Source organism: Schistocerca cancellata, chromosome 4 (assembly GCF_023864275.1).
Source record: "Schistocerca cancellata isolate TAMUIC-IGC-003103 chromosome 4, iqSchCanc2.1, whole genome shotgun sequence".
Taxonomy (NCBI): Eukaryota; Metazoa; Arthropoda; class Insecta; order Orthoptera; family Acrididae; genus Schistocerca; species Schistocerca cancellata.
In genome coordinates, this window is record NC_064629.1 from 322,128,136 (window position 1) to 322,145,863 (window position 17,728).

Consider the following 17,728-nt stretch of genomic DNA (forward strand, 5'->3'; position numbering starts at 1 on the left):
AAATTCCATATGAATGCTCAGTGAGCAAACTGATGGTATTGAAACAACAATGCAGTAATAGTCAACCTTTGAGTTTAGTTGCTTTGCATTAGAGCGTGCTGTACTCGTATACCCGACTTCTGAATTGTGGCTTACAGTTCATCACGTTTATAATTATTGAGACTTCCTAAATGTGGAAAATTATTTGTGCTACAATGATCTTACTTGAAATGCATGAATACTTTTCTGATAGCACTCACCTCACACACAACACACGTTTAAAGCTGCCTCTACTGCCTTCACTCCTCTGTTCAACATGAAACCAACAATATTGTGACAAAGCAAGCTGGGATACTTTTACTTCCCCACTTGTTTTGCCATCTGCCTCCTTTAAATTAGTTTTTTCACTTTTAGCTAATTACCACTAACATACGTGAATAGAATCTGCATTTTCATAAAAGAGAAAGGTTGGCCCTCAGTTTTAAAGAATATAACACCAGATCTAATTTTGTGCTTAGTGTTATATATGTAATTGATTTTCTAATTTATTTTGACTATTCCTAGTTAGTATCTTTCATTATAGCGTGAATTCAGTGTTTCATAACTTTAGTTCTATTGTTGACTTACCAACAAAAATAAATTCTGTAGTAATTATAAATGTTTGGAAGACGCAATACTAGTAATCTTAAAGTATCTACTTGGCTCTATTCGAAAACATGTTAGCAAAGCCAGCCGTTAATTAATTCCCAGGTAATTAACAGTTTTGTCAAAAGTATTGTTTGCGTAACGATATCTGTTAATTTCGTCATTTAAACAAATAATTCGGCTTAACTCTCTCAGTGGAAGAAACTGTTAAAAAGAACCAATTTTTCGATGTATTCAGTTAATTTAATGAGTTCAGTTTTAATTGTAATTTCTGTAAATTTAACTTCAAACAATGTGTAGTTTCATTACCTATTATTGTGATGATATGTAAGGGCCCGATTTTTGGTCACGAGACAGTCAGTCCATGGTCAAGTTTCAGATGAGGAATTTGCGTTGCTTAGAATGACAACAATGTATCAACTTACCTGTGAAATAAATGATACACCAATAGGCTATGTGTAAAAACAATGACAGTGTCTGCTCCACATGTACCTTTCTACTCTTCAAGAACTGTGAACTTTGTGGTTAGGTTTTTACTGTTCGTAGATATTCAATAGTAAACTATTGTAGCAGCATGTGGAGGTTTGCCTGCAAACTATTAATGAGGCTTATTGAAAGTTAAATAGTAGTGTACTGGCCAAATAACTGTGTATCATTTGGGGGTTGTTGTGAACAGTGAAATTAAAGTAATGTGAAATGCAACTGTGCACCTATCAGCTACATTATTTACAGTAGTGAGTGTCGGAATTACAAACCCCATTTTTAGCCAGCGTAGCAATGCAGGATGTTTACACTGAAGACAGTCAACTAAGAAATAAAGTGGGTGAACCACTACAATATGTATCAAATGTTTTATCTTTCTCCACTTGTGAATCTATTTTAGAATGCTTAAACAATGTTTGTAAGATGCAAAACCCAGTTCATATCTGCAAGACAGGTGCTAGAACTTAAAGTAAGAACACGACAGTTGATAAATACACTCATAGTAACCTACATGTATTGTGTAACTCCATGGCATTCACAGAAATTCAAACTGCAAAGGAAACAAATTTATGCTTGCCAGTTAGATAATAGAAACACCCCCAAAGGGGCACCACACTGCATTGAGGGACATCACGTGGCTACTGGTTATTGGCTGCAATTGGACAAGGAAACTCCTGAGCATAAAATGTTCTTGGAACAGCCATGAGCTCTTTCGTGGAAGGTTATGCTGTTAGTGGTGGAAAGTGAAGCAAATTATATTTGAGCTTCCATCACACTGATACGTTTAACAGACAGCTAAAATGCAGTGAAGAAGAAGAGACTTGAAGCGGCGACTTTGCATCTCCATTGCACAACATTTACCATTAGACCACAAGCAGGTACGGCATTATAGCAGCACAAGTGGAAGGCAGCACTGCCTCCAGACACTTCCTCATTTTACGGCACCATCAGATTGTTCTCATTGCTGGATGTAGAATTCTGAGGGGCAGCCAATTTTACTGGCCTCTTATGTGAATGACTCAGACTTAGTCTCTGCATCAGATGGCCAGTGGTCCACGTTTTATGTCAGTGTATACATCTGGAGCATAGCATTGTATGAAAGTGAATCATGGAGTGTGGGGAAACCAGAAAATAAAAGAATTGAACCATTTGAGACTTCCCTCCAATAAATAAATAAATAAAAGTTTAAAGCAAGACTTTTACAATGGTGCCAGTTTTAGCTTCCTACTGTGAATACTTTTGAAGTTGTGAACTGTTTGTTTTCTTCCACTTTTCTTTGTTGAAATTTGAAAGCAGAGAGAGAATGAAATTTTATAAGTTGTTATGTTACTCGAGGGGTACATACAATAAACAAAAACTAATAAATAATTAATGCTGAGTTGCAGATCTTTGGTTGATTTGATTTGGGCTGACCCTATGGGAAGCCAACTGTGGAAAGTAGGTTCAAATTCTTATAAGTACGACTCGTCATGCTCATCATTGCATACTTGTGTTGACTGTCCTTAAAAATATGCTGTTTGAAATAGGAATGGCCCATTCTCTTTTGATGATAAAACATCTGTAGTCTTTGATACAGTTAAATTACACTGAGGCAAAAAGAATTTCAATGGCTGTGCAGCTCCCACTGCTCTCAAGCAACCCATCTCCAAGTCAAACAACCTCAATACAAGTACAACCACACTCATGTGTCTCTACTGTCCGTGTTAGGATGTTACAGTCATAACACACTAGTTACTAATCCAGTGACAGATACAGATGTGAAGCTCAAGATTTTATCCAGCTAGCTAACATAGCATAAATTGCTTCTCCTGTAAAACAAAGAATGTTATTCCGTCGTTAGTGCTGTAAAATTTCAGGACACATCCAAATGAAGAGAAGTGTGGAGCCTGTGGTGGACAATGGCTAAATCTATATGTTTTGTCAAGAGGAGTATGTAGTGGCATCCACACATCTGCCAACCATTGCACATCAGTAACAGATATAGGAATAAGTTAGAAGAATGTCAAGAAGAAATTCGTGTTCAGTAATTTCTTTGTCAAATGACTGTATCATGCAACTTACATCTTGCAGAATGTGCAATCCACGACAGACCATTTTTTCTGTTTTGATCATTCACTCCTTATATATTAGATTTCTTTCTCATTGGGAAATTATGTACAGGTGAGAACTGGTCTTCTTTACCAACTCTAAAGTGTATAACAGACCCTTCACCAAATGACGCTACAAACTACACCGCCTTCTGCCTGTTGCACTATCCCATGGCCCAGTAGGAATGGATGTTGTATTTGTTATGAATAATATCAAGAAATTGATTTAATAGTAGTTGGACTGAATGAAAGACTTGAGCAGATAGCCAGCTGTTGTCTTACAAAGACACTAAAAACTATAGTGTTTATCAACTATTTTTACTTATTATTACAAGGCACTATTTCACATGTGACAATGTCACCAAACTGCAAAAAGTAATAAAGATGTCTTTAATAAGCAGGTGGCATACAGCTTGCTGTATATTGTGGTCCTTCCTCATTAAAATGAGTCAGTAACTAATTTGCAAACTCATTTATTTAATGTTGTCGTAAAAACATACCAAGAGTTATTCCTTCTGTCATCCCCCCTCCCCCCGATGCCCTCTTCAAGGTCCGGTTGGTAGCAAAATGAATGGAAATCATTGTGAAAATTAAAAATGTTTTATTTGGAACATTTAACTAAAACTACCAACTAACTCTTTCTAAGTAATGGCTGTTCCAACTTAGACATTTGTTGTAGCAAGATACCGACTTTCCAATTCCTTCATCACAGAAGACAGCCACCCGTGCTTCTGATCATTTCTCTACCCTGGTCTGCAGTTCATATGTGCCAAAATGGTGACCTCCTATCCAGAGTTTCATATGAAGAAAGAGATGAAAATCAAAGGGAGCCAAGTACAAGTTGTATAGTGTGTGATCAAACACTTGCCATTGAAAACGCTGCAGAAGCATCTTTGTCGCAGCATGTGGCCGAGCATTGTGATGAACAAGCGTAATGCCAGATGACAACATTCCTCTTCGTTTGGTCTGAATTGCTCTTCTTAGACACTGAGAAGCTGCACTGATTGTCATCACATGTTCCATGAATTCCACCAACAAAACTTGTTTTCGGTCCCCAAACGCAGTAGCCATGAACTTTCTGATAGAAGAGGTTTGCATGTACTTCTTTGGTTTACTTGAAGAATGAGAATGCATTCACTGTTTGGATTGCTTCATTTTTGAAATAGAATCATGCCTTCAGAATGAAATTTTCACTCTGCAGTGGAGTGTGCACTGCTCTGGAACTTCCTTGCAGATTAAAACTGTGTGCCGGACTGAAACTCGAACTCGGGACCTTTGCCTTTCACGGGTAAGTGCTCTCTACCAGCTGAGCTACCTGAGCACAACTCACGAACTGTCCTCATAGCTTTAATTCCCCCAGGTAGGAGACAAGGTACTGAAGAAATTAAAACTGTGAGGATGGGTCGTGAGTAGTGCTTGGGTAGTGCAGACGGTAGAGCACTTGCCCGGAAAAGGCAAAGGTCTTGAGTTCGAGTCTCAGTCCAGCACACAGTTTTGATATGCCAATAAGTTCCAGACCCATGTCTTGTCTCCTGTGACAATTTTGTTCAAAAAATCTCCTCCTCCATCCTGGTAGGGCTGGAGAAACAGAAATGTTACGGTCATGTCCATTCACTGTGTTTTGTGGTTATGAGACAGCATCTTGGGAACCCCTCTAGCACAGAAGTCTGTGCTACTGAAGTCAGTCCGCTGATGCCTGCGCTGTTAACTCCCCACGTACGCCAAGGGGTAGATGTCCATCCCCCTGGGGTATCGGGACTCCCGGCAGTTGCCATCCTGCCAGGTGGCCTTCGCTGCGGCTGGGTGGCACCCGTGGGGAGGGCCCCTGGTCAGAGTTGGTGGCATCAGGGTGGATGACACGCGATGAAGCATAGTCCATCATCTCTTGCTGGTGGTGAAACACCAGCAGTCTCTAAGCAATCACGAGCTCAATTCAATGCACAGAAGTATGACCCCAAATCGTTCCCCTCCCTGGCCACACTGTGGGAGGAACGTCAGGCTAAGGGTGGCAGCAGATCTTATTCGCCCCGGTACCCTGTATGTTCGAGAGCTGATACGGAATCTTTCATGACGATGAAGCCTCAGTTTTTTGTTGAGCATTTAGAGGATAAGTTTGGGGAGGTGGAGGGCTTGTCCAAAAGGATATCTGGGTCAGTCTTGATCAAAACAGCATCCTCCGCACAGTCATGGGAGTTACTCGCTTGTGACAAGCTGGAGGATGTTTCTGTAACCATCATGCCCCATAAGAGCTTAAATATGGTCCAGGGTATCATATTTCACATAGACCTTCTTTTGCAGTACAGTGATGAGCTGTGCGCCAATTTAGGGTGGCGAGGTGTACATTTCGTCCGGCGTGTCCACCGGGGTCCGAAGGATAATCAGGTTGCCACCAGTGCCTTCATCTTGGCCTTTGAGGGTGAGACATTGCCCGAGAAGGCCGAGGTGATGGTCTACCAATGTGATTTAAAGTCCTATATCCCTCCCCCGATGCGGTACTATATGCTATAAGTTCGGCCACATGTCTTCCCGCTGTACTTCCAACGTCACATGCTGGGATTGTGGACGCCCATCACATCCCAGTACTCCATGTGCCACGCTTCCCATCTGTGTCAACTGTGGAGAGCACCATTTGCCTTGCTCGCCTGACTGCAGGATTCTCCAGAAAGAAAGGACAATCGTGGAGTACAAGACCCTGGATTGACTGACCTACACTGAGGCTAAGAGAAAATTTGAACGCCTGCATCCTGTATGTATGACATCGTCTTACGCTGCTACAACAGTTCTGGCACCATCAGCTCTGCCAACCCAGGTCCCCTCTCACAGCTGGAAGACTACACCTGCCCCATTGATGGTGGGGGGCATTTCCCTCCCTGTTGCTCCTGCACCACCTACTTCAGGAGCAACACCTACCCCCTCTCCCCTCTGCCCCCCCCCCTCCCCACCCCCCGACCATCGTGGACGTCTGTCCCCACTTCTAAGCCGGAGGAGCATAAGTCTTCTTCGGCTTCTCTCACTATGAAGGGGTCCCTTGGGTCACTCCCTTCCCAGGTTTCTTCTAGTGGTAAAGAAGACACCTGCCAGTGGCTGAAGAGCTCGAAAGCAGCTGGTTGTAGGGCTTCACGCTCACCCTCAGTCCCGTAGACTAAACCAATGAAGTCCTCGCAGCCAGGGAAACCCAAGGAGCAGTGAGAGAAATACAAAAACAAAAGCCCTAAGACCAAGGAAATTGTGGTGGCACCCACACCACCGCTACCTACAAGCTCTGCGGCTGAGGATGGGGTGGAGATTTTGGCATCCGCTGAGGACCTGGATCTCGCCAGACCCTCACACACAATGGATATAGACTGCTCAGGCAATAAATCCATGGCAGCAGGTGACTCTGAGGCGTAAACTGCCTCATGGAATGTTCCGTGCCTTCCCAGTCTCACGATGTCATCTTCCAGTGGAATTGTGGCAGTTTTTTTTCCACCACCTGGCTGAGCTACGGCAACTGTTAAGCTTTACACCTGCTATCTGCATTGCCCTCCAGGAAACCTGGTTCCCAGCAATGCGGACCCCTGCCCTCAAAGGCTATAAGAGATATTGCAGGAACCATAGCGACTATAATCGAGTGTCAGGTGGAGTTTGCGTTTATGTCCTAAACTCGGTCTGTAGTGAACATATGCCCCTTCAATCCCCTCTTGAAGCTGTGGCTGTCAGAATAAGTATGACGCAGGAAATAACTGTCTGCGATGTATATATTCCTCCAGATGGTGCAGTATCCCTGAATGTATTAGCTGTAGTGATCGATCAACTCCCTAAACCTTTCCTACATCTGGAAGTTTTTAATGCCCATAACCATTTGTCGGGTGGTACCATGCTTACTGGCTGAGGCAGAGTGGTTGAAACTTCACTGTCGGAATTTGACCTCTGCCTCTTAAATACTGCGTCTGCCACACATTTCAGTGTGGCTCATGATAGTTACTCCGCCATTGATTTATCAATTTGCAACCCAGGACTTCTCCCAGCTATCCACTGGAGAGTGCATGACGACCTGTGTGGTAGTGACCACTTCCCCATCTTCCTATCACTGACCTGGCATCAGGCACATGGATGCGTGCCCAGGTGGGCTTTGAACGAGGCGGACGCAGGAACTTTCACCCCTGCTGTCACCGCTTAATCTCTCCCACACGGTAACATCGATGTGATGGTTATTATTTCTGCGGCAGAAAACGCGATCCCTCGCTCTTTAGGGTGCCCGAGGCGTAATGCAGTCCCTTGTTGGTCGCCAGGAGTAACTGAAGCAATTAAGGAGCGTCGGTGAACTCTACAGCAGCATAAGTGGCACCCTTCCCTAGAACACCTCATAGCTTTTAAACGGATCCGTGCTGTGTTTGCTACATTATCAAACAACGGAAGGAGGAGTGTTGGGAGAGATACACCTCCACCATTGGGTGCCACATGTCACCTTCCCAAGTCTGGGCGAAGATTTAACATCTTTTCGGGTACCAGGCCCCAACAGCTGTCCCTGGTGTTGCCATAAATGGTGAGTTATGTACCTACATCTACATCTACATCTACATCTACATCCATACTCCGCAAGCCACCTGACGGTGTGTGGCGGAGGGTACCTTGAGTACCTCTATCGGTTCTCCCTTCTATTCCAGTCTCGTATTGTTCGTGGAAAGAAGGATTGTCGGTATGCCTCTGTGTAGGCTCTAATCTCTCTGATTTTATCCTCATGGTCTCTTCGCGAGATATACGTAGGAGGGAGCAATATACTGCTTGACTCTTCGGTGAAGGTATGTTCTCGAAACTTTGACAAAAGCCCGTACCGAGCTACTGAGCGTCTCTCTTGCAGAGTCTTCCACTGGAGTTTATCTATCATCTCCGTAACGCTTTCGCAATTACTAAATGATCCTGTAACGAAGCGCGCTGCTCTCCGTTGGATCTTCTCTATCTCTTCTATCAACCCTATCTGGTACGGATCCCACACTGCTGAGCAGTATTCAAGCAGTGGGCGAACAAGCGTACTGTAACCTACTTCCTTTGTTTTCGGATTGCAATTCCTTAGGATTCTTCCAATGAATCTCAGTCTGGCATCTGCTTTACCGACGATCAACATTATATGATCATTCCATTTTAAATCACTCCTAATGTGTACTCCCAGATAATTTATGGTATTAACTGCTTCTAGTTGCTGACCTGCTATTTTGTAGCTAAATGATAAAGGATCTATCTTTCTGTGTATTCGCAGCACATTACACTTGTCTACATTGAGATTCAATTGCCATTCCCTGCACCATGCGTCAATTCGCTGCAGATCCTCCTGCATTTCAGTACAATTTTCCATTGTTACAACCTCTCGATACACCACAGCATCATCTGCAAAAAGCCTCAGTGAACTTCTGATGTCATCCACCAGGTCATTTATGTATATTGTGAATAGCAACAGTCCTATGACACTCCCCTGCGGCACACCTGAAATCACTCTTACTTCGGAAGACTTCTCTCCATTGAGAATGACATGCTGCGTCCTGTTATCTAGGAACTCCTCAATCCAATCACACAATTGGTCTGATAGTCCATATGTTCTTACTTTGTTCATTAAACGACTGTGGGGAACTGTATCGAACGCCTTGTGGAAGTCAAGAAACACGGCATCTACCTGGGAACCCGTGTCTATGGCCCTCTGAGTCTCGTGGACGAATAGCGCGAGCTGGGTTTCACATGACCGTCTTTTTCGAAACCCATGCTGATTCCTACAGAGTAGATCTCTTGTCTTCAGAAAAGACATTATACTCGAACACAATACGTGTTCCAAAATTCTACAACTGATCGACATTAGAGATATAGGTTTATAGTTCTGCACCTCTGTTCGACGTCCCTTCTTGAAAACGGGGATGACCTGTGCCCTTTTCCAATCCTTTGGAACACTACGCTCTTCTAGAGACCTACGGTACACGGCTGCAACAAGGGGGGCAAGTTCCTTCACGTACTCTGTGTAAAATTGAACTGGTATCCCATCAGGTCCAGTGGCCTTTTCTCTTTTGAGCGATTTTAATTGTTTCTCTATCCCTCTGTCGTCTATTTCGATATCTACCATTTTGTCATCTGTGCGACAATCTAGAGAAGGAACTACAGTGCAGTCTTCCTCTGTGAAACAACTTTGGAAAAAGACATTTAGTATTTCGGCCTTTAGTCTGTCATCCTCTGTTTCAGTACCATTTTGGTCACAGAGTGTCTGGACATTTTGTTTTGATCCACCTACCGCTTTGACATAAGACCAAAATTTCTTAGGATTTTCTGCCAAGTCAGTACATAGAACTTTACTTTCGAATTCATTGAATGCCTCTCGCATAGCCCTCCTCACACTACATTTCGCTTCGCGTAATTTTTGTTTGTCTGCAAGGCTTTGGCTATGTTTATGTTTGCTGTGAAGTTCCCTTTGCTTCCGCAGCAGTTTTCTAACTCGGTTGTTGTACCATGGTGGCTCTTTTCCATCTCTTACGATCTTGCTTGGCACATACTCATCTAACGCATTATGTACGACGGTTTTGAACTTTGTCCACTGATCCTCAACACTATCTGTAAGTGAGACAAAACTTTTGTGTTGAGCCAACAGGTACTCTGAAATCTGCTTTTTGTCACTTTTTCTAAACAGAAAAATCTTCCTACCCTTTTTAATATTCCTATTTACGGCTGAAATCATCGATGCCGTAACCGCTTTATGATCACTGATTCCCTGTTCTGCGTTAACTTTTTCAAATAGTTCGGGTCCGTTTGTCAGCAGAAGGTCTAATATGTTATCGCCACGAGTCGGTTCTCTGTTTAACTGCTCAAGGTAGTTTTCAGATAAAGCACTTAAAAAAATTTCACTGGATTCTTTGTCCCTGCCACCCGTTATGAACGTCTGAGTCTCCCAGTCTATATCCGGCAAATTAAAATCTCCACCCAGAACTATAACATGGTGGGGAAATCTACTCGAAATATTTTCCAAATTCAGGTGCTCAGCCACAACAGCTGCTGAGCCAGGGGGCCTATAGAGACATCCAATTACCATGCCTGAGCCTGCTTTAACCATGACCTTCACCCAAATCATTTCACATTTCACCGACGCAAACGCGATTGTTCAGCACTTTGCTCGAGCCTCTGCAGTGGAGAATTACCCCCAAGCCTTTTGCACACTCAAATGGTGACTAGATTTGAATGTCCTCTCATTCACTACATGCTGCAGTGAATCCTGTAACACCCCATTTACAGAGTGGAAGCTCCTGAGTGCCATTGTACATTGCCCCGACACAGCTCCTGGGCCTGATTGCGTCCACAGCCAGGTGATTAAACATCTCTCATCTAACTACAAGCAACATTTTCTCGTCATCTCCAACTGGATCTGGTGCGATGGCGTCTTTCCATCTCAATGGCGGGAGAGCACCCTCATTCTGGTGCTCAAACCCTGTAAAAACCCACTTGATGTGTATAAGCTATCAGCCCATCAGCCTTACCAACGTTCTATGTAAGGTGCTGGAACGTATGGTATGTCGGCGGTTGTATCGGGTCCTGTAGTCACGTGGCTTGCTGGCTCCTTGTCAGGGCCGCTTCCGCCAGGGTCGCACTACCACTGGTAATATTGTGTCCATCGAGTGTGCCATCCGAACAGCCTTTTCCAGAATGCGACACCTGATTGCCGTCTTTTTCGACTTACGTAAAGCATACGACACGGCTTGGCAACATCGTGTCCTTGCCACATTGTATGAGTGGGGTCTCCAGGGACCACTCCCAATTTTTATCCAAAACTTCCTGTCGCTGTGTACTTTCCATGTCCAAGCTGGTGACTCCCATAGTTCCATCCTTATCCAGGAGAATGGAGTCCCACAGGGCTCTGTATTGAGTGTGTGTCTATTTTTAGTGGCCATTAACGGTCTAGCAGCAGCTGTCGGGCTCTCCGTCTCACCTCTATGCAGACGACTTCTGCATTTTGTACTGCTGCTCCAGTACTGTTACTGAGTGGCGCCTCCAGGGAGCCATCTACAAGACATAGTCATGGGCTTTAGCCCATGGCTTCCAGTTTTCAACTGCAAAGTTATGTGTCATGCACTTCTGTCGGCATCGTAATACTCATCCGGAACTCGCACTTTACTTTAATGACGATCCACTCACTGTAGTGGAGACACATCAATTCCTAGGTCTTGTTTTCGATGCTAGATTGACTTGGCTTCCTCATCGTCATCAGCTTAAGCAGAAGTTCTAGCAGGACCTCAATGCCCTCCGTTGCCTGATCAACACCAATTGGGGCGCAGATTGCTCTACGCTGCTGCAGATCTACACAGCCCTTGTCCAATTCCGAATTGACTATGGGAGTGTGGTTTATGGTTCGGCAGTGCCTTTAGCATTACATTTACTCGATCCTGTGCAGTGACCAGTGTCCTGGTGGAGGCTGGTGTCCCTCCACTGCAGATCAGACATGTGCAATTGCTCATCAGTGATGCAACACACATTCGTAGTACCCTTGAGCATCCGAATTACCGTCTCCTATTCCCCGCCTGTGGCAGTCCATCTCCTGCGTCAATGGCCCAGATTGGGGTTAACGATTGTGATTCGTGTGCGGTCCCTTCTCTCCGAACTGGAGTCATTCCCTTTACCACCTCTACTTGCGGTCTGTTCTCGTCCGCCTCCATGGTGTACGCCTTGGCCGCAGCTTCGTCTGAACCTTTTGCATGGCCCTAAGGACTCCGTTAACCCTGCCGCTCTATGCTGTCACTTCCTCTTGATTCTTGACGTGTTCTGGGGCTCTGAAGCGGTTTATACCATCGGCGCAATGGCTGATGGTCACATAGGCTTCGCATACGTTAATGGAGGACATTGAGCAGCACTCCTTGTCAGTTGGTTGCAGTGTTTTCACTGCAGAGCAGGCAGCCATATCTCATCCCCTCATGCCCTGGGGAGTCATTTCTCCTGTGTACTGACTCATTGAGCAGCCTACAAGCTATAGACCAGTGCTACCCTCCCCATCTTCTGGTAGTGTCCATTCAGGAGTCCATCTATGCTCTGGACAGTCCCGCCGTTCTGTTGTGTTTGTGTGAACCCCAGGACATGTTGGAATCCCCGGCAATGAACTTGCCGACAGGCTGGCCAAACAGGCAATGCGGAAACAGCTTCTGGAGATAGGCATTTCCGAAGCTGACTTGCGTTCTGTCTTACACCGCAAGGTTTTCTGGCGTCGGGAGATGGAATGGCACAACAGCACGCACAACAAACTTCGTGTCATTGAGGAGACTATGAATGTGTGGAAGTCTTATATGCAGGCCTCTCGTAGGGAATCGGTTGTCCTCTGCTGGCTCTGCATTGGCCATACGTGGCTAACGCATGGTTACCTACTCTGTCGCGAGGACCCACCTCAGTGTTGCTGTGGCTCCCAAATGACAGTTGTCCACCTCTTGCTGGACTGCCCACTTTTAGCCGCTCTGCGGCAGACTTATGACTTTCCCACCACCCTGCATTCGGTGTTGGGCGACAATGCCTCCACAGCAGCTTTAGTTTTATGTTTTATCTGTGAGAGTGGGTTTTATATTTCTATCTAGGTTTTAGCGCATGTGCTTTGTCCCTGTGTGTCTTCCACCCTAGTGCTGTTTAGGGTGGAGGTTTTAATGTGTTGCAGAGTGGCTGGCTTTCCCTTTTTATCCTCGTGGTTGGCCAGCCACTGTAATCTGCTTTAATGTTTTACTCTCTTCTGTTTCTAGCGTCTCTGTTGTTTTCTTGTCCTCTTTTGTTCCTTTTAGTGTTCGTTGCCTTCCCTTCATTCTTGTGGTTTTTCCTTTCTTTCCATTTTGTGTTATATGTTTCGTCCATTTTACTCTCACACTTGTGGCATTGTTTTATTAGGAACAAGGGACCAATGACCTTGTAGTTTGGTCCCTTCCCCCGCCTTTAGACCAACCAACCAACCATCTCCCACAAATTACTTCTGCGGGCTGGATCCGGTTCGTGGGCCGTCAGTTGCCCACTCGTCGTATCCACAATCTGAGGGCGAGTGTTGTGATTTAGCATGGAGGTGCTTTGCTTTACAGTTACATCTTTGTTTAGTGATAAGTTTTGTTTTTCAGAGCAGAGGGTATGGAAACTTAGACTTGTTTTTGATATAAAGCAGTCTCATAGACTCATAGATAGGCCGATGCAAACTTAGTAATGGAAAAATATTTTAAAAATTCTACTGTTGATTTTTATAATTTTTTAGATGTTTTATTGGTTTGATTCATAAATGAATCATCGTGTATCGGGACATTTGATGCATATATGAATCATTCTAAGTATTTTGTGTCATAGAAGTTTTATTACACTCATTACCTTGGAAAAACACATGGTATAAATTTAAAAGCCATTTACATTTCTTGATCACACAGTACATGCAGAAATACATTACATTTAGAACACAAACATTTAATATTTAAACATTAATTAATTCTGAAATTGTATTAACATCAGTATTCAACACCACTGACAGCACTTTTTTCCCTATAATTTACATGGTGTGAAACTGTAGAAAACAATTTGTGTCCTTATTAAAGCAAAGTGCAACGCCACATTAATTGCACACCACAAAGGTTTGCTTTGTACATGTCGCAAACTTGCACCGTAGTCTTGTGGGATTCCATGTTGGAAAATGATTCACACTGTCACATCACGCATCTGGAGGAGGAATTGGGGCTGTTGGACCTTTGCATTTCTTTGCAGCATAATTGTTCTGTACTTCAGAAGGAGGTCTCCCTCGTTCTGGCAGTGCATAATGTTCAGTAGTGCACAGAGTAGTTGCAAGTTCAGTTCTGAATGTTGACAGTTTCATTGAATCTATGGGAGCGTGCAGCTTTCTATGCAGCAACTAGGAATTGACAACAGTTATGTCAACAATATGATAAAATAATCGCATATACCATTTACTGGAGCATATAGAAATGTGATGACGTCCCAATAAGCTGTCAAGCAAATCAACACATCCCATATGACGGTTGTATTCACGTATTACTGCTGGGCACTTCAGTTTTCTTTGTCTTTTCTTTCCTATCAAACCTTTCAATTGTTCCTTCTGGTTGGTTTCCAGCAAATGTGGATAATAAACACACACTCTTATTATTTTTCCACAACAAATTGCTGACTTCGACATTGTTGTATGTCGTGCAGTACTCTACCGAAAACCCTCTGTCTCGTTTTTTCACCAAATCATCATTTGGAAGTTTACACTGAGGGATTCTATTCCTTTTGACAATGCCCAAACTGTGAATACCTTGCTCAGCCAAGTATGAAGCTAGTGGAAGGCTGGTATAGTAATTGTCAAAGTACACTTTGTGAAACACACCTCTTGGAATCTCGCTGCACAGTCAGACAACTATATTTCCACTAGCTCCCAAGTCTGGTTCATGATGAAGTCTGTTTTTCAACTCATGTGTATATTTTGAATTTATAGGCGAATCCAGACACACCACAGAGAACAAATAACTTATAGCCCCATTTATGAGGTTTCTGAGGCATATACTGCTTTAGGTGATGTCTAGCCTTAGTGGCGCATATCTCCTCATCAATTGATAAACACTCTTCCATAGGAACAGAAAGAAACTTCTTCCTAACTTCATCAAGAACTGGATGCAATTTGTACAGCTTATCATATCTGTCGGCTTCTTTATTCAGTACTTGCTTTGAGTTGTGGTTGAAATGTAAATTAGCTCAAATTTTTTCAAACTTGTTCAATGACAAAGCTTTTTTTATCATATCCACACCAACTGTCTTGTCCCAATAATGTCTTATGTTAGAGTACTTGCACACAGAAGTAAGAATACAAATTCCAAGGAACTTATGTAGATCATCTTATGATATATCCAGTGGTTTGCTTGGGTCCTTCGAAATACTGTAAAGAAGACTCTCACCAATAATTTCTTCATTAGTTCCTTGCTAAGAAAAGTATGTGAAAATCTGAAATGAGGTGTCAAGTGCTTGTAAAAATTCAGGAATATCACTACAACCAATGAATTTCTTTTGCTGTTCTGGGATATTTAGAGTTGTTTTCCTCCAAATCACATTTCCAGTTTTCTTCTTTGAAGTATTTTGTTTCATTGATTTTGGCTGCTGTGCTTTATCTAACTGTCTCTCACTACTTCGTGAGGTTCTGCTGGAACAAGGTTGAGGATCCACTTCATAGGTGCACAAACTTTCTGTTGACCGACTGCATGCTTGTTTGTGAACCTGTGCACTGGCGGCTGGGTCACTCACTTCTTGAACTTCAGATTCTATAAGTTCATCACCTGATAAGTTATCAAACAACATGTTCACAAAGTCATTTTTCACCAAGAGTATTGTCAACACAAGATTGCTCTTCAGATAAAGCATCTCCAGCTGTGTCCAATAAAGATGACATAACTGTGATTCCCTGAGCTGTATATCACTGCTGTTTGTATTATTCCCTTCAATTTCTTCAGTATCACTTCCACTGTCTAAATCATCCTCACTGTCACTTGGGATACTACTCAATAAGAAAGAGATGCCCTTATCATCCAATTTTCTTCTAATTCCTTTCTCATCTATGTAGTGAACTGATATCTAGAAGGAAGATGAAATCATTATAAGAGTGGCATGTTTGACAGCATTCATATCAATAGTGAAACTGTTCTATACAATTATAAATTATAATTTATCATTTATATTATATAAGCCAGACTCATGTGATCAAGAACAAGAGACAGTGTTCATATATAAAACAAACATAATGTTATAAGGAACAGAAAAAAGAAATAGCTACGTGAAATGTAAGTGAACAAATATTGTGTGTGTTATGTTCCATTACACACAATGATTCATATATGAATCATTCATATTACAGCTAATGGCTTTTATAGAAACAACAAAAAAATATATAAATACCTACAATTCCTATCAAAAACCATTATAGTTTATGGCTGTAATTTTTGTGGAACTTACCTTACTGCTTCATCTACAATCAGCCAAAAATGGCAAACAGCATAAACAATGAGTTACACTGCCACTACCAAAGATAATGCTACCTAACAGGCAGCTGCTTCGCAACAAATATTTTCTCTGGCCAGGAAACAATTGCTGAGCGATTCATAAATGCGCCAGCATGTTTACAGCACTCAGTAAAGCTGCGGTGAACGAAAATACTCTAGGAAATAAACTGATGCATATATGCATCACTATGCACTAGAGGGTTAATATTGCTGTTGTGTGAGACCATAGCAAATACTGTTACTAACAGGGAAGGGGGTTGGTGTACGGAATGTATACAAAGAAGGGAAGTACGAATGGTCCCAGGTTTGTTTGACTTGCGGAAGAGTGTCACCAAAATACTGAAAAAAGTGAATTGGCAGATGCCTTGAGAGAGGTGCAAGTTATCCATCAAAAGCTTGCTTACAAAGTTTCAAGAACCAATATGTTTTAAAGAATCTAGCTATGGTTATTCAGCCCTCTATGTATCAGTCCTGTAGAGAATGTGAATACAAGATTAGACTATTTACAACATACCTAAGGGCTTTGCAACAGTCATTCTTCTCGCACTCCTTATGCAAATGAAATTGGGGGGGGGGGGGGGGGGGGACACTAATACATGCAACAGTGTAAAGCGCCCTCTGCCACTCACTTCTGCGGTTTGCAAAGTATGGCTGTACATGTGGAGAACACTGTAATAAAACAATAGTGCTACCACCAGAATGGTCCTGTTGTCTCTGGCATGCCCATGCAACCTCCTCTTGATCTTAGAAATAAGTTACTGAGTTTAAAGAGGACTCTGTATGGTGGTGCAACTTGGCATTTTTCATATTATTTAAAAAAAAGAATCTAGCAGCACTGTGGGGTTGAACCCAGACCTGTAGTTCTGTAGGAAAGCACTTGCTGGCTGAGCCACTGTGCCACAGTAGATTGGATTGCATTAACTTAACAAATTACTTTACCATTGGGGAAGCTTATCATTACTTTTTGTAATACATGTTTAAACTACAAGTATGAAGTTGACAAGTTCCCACTTTCAAAGGAAGAAAAGACAGCAATAGCTTCCAAAATTGCAATGGATATAAAACTGAAGATATAACTGCTGTTTTAATTTGTCTAGTAGAATAGTTACCATAATATAGGATCATGATGTCATGATTTCATTAAGCTTTTATACAAAAATCTTGGTGGCGGGACTACAAATGGCCAAGTTTTCAAAATTTTCCTACTGAACAGTAGGTGGATCACACATTCAACAGTTCTGTCACAAAACTTAAAAAACTGTATTATGCCTCAGGTTGTCATTTATCACACACATGCTTGTTGCACTGTATTAGTTAATTTTTAAGAAATGCTACTGGATACACAGTAGTTGACCATTTTCTCAATGAATATCTTTCACAGAATCCTGAACAAGAAATGGATAATTTTCTGGAGAATGTAGCACAGCTATTATCTCATCAAATTTCAGATTTTCTTTTACACTTTTAGGATACAGTGTCTACACTGACTGACCAAAAGTATCTGAACACCCCTATGTAATATAGAGTTGACTACTAGATGTCACA

General features: G+C 42.6%; 1 protein-coding gene across 1 annotated transcript in view; it reads left to right on the plus strand.

Moving 5' to 3' along the window:
- The window catches only part of LOC126184750 (exopolyphosphatase PRUNE1), a 188,149-nt gene that overhangs the window by 80,716 nt on the left and 89,705 nt on the right, over positions 1 to 17,728 (plus strand). The gene's annotated exons all lie outside the window — the stretch shown is intronic.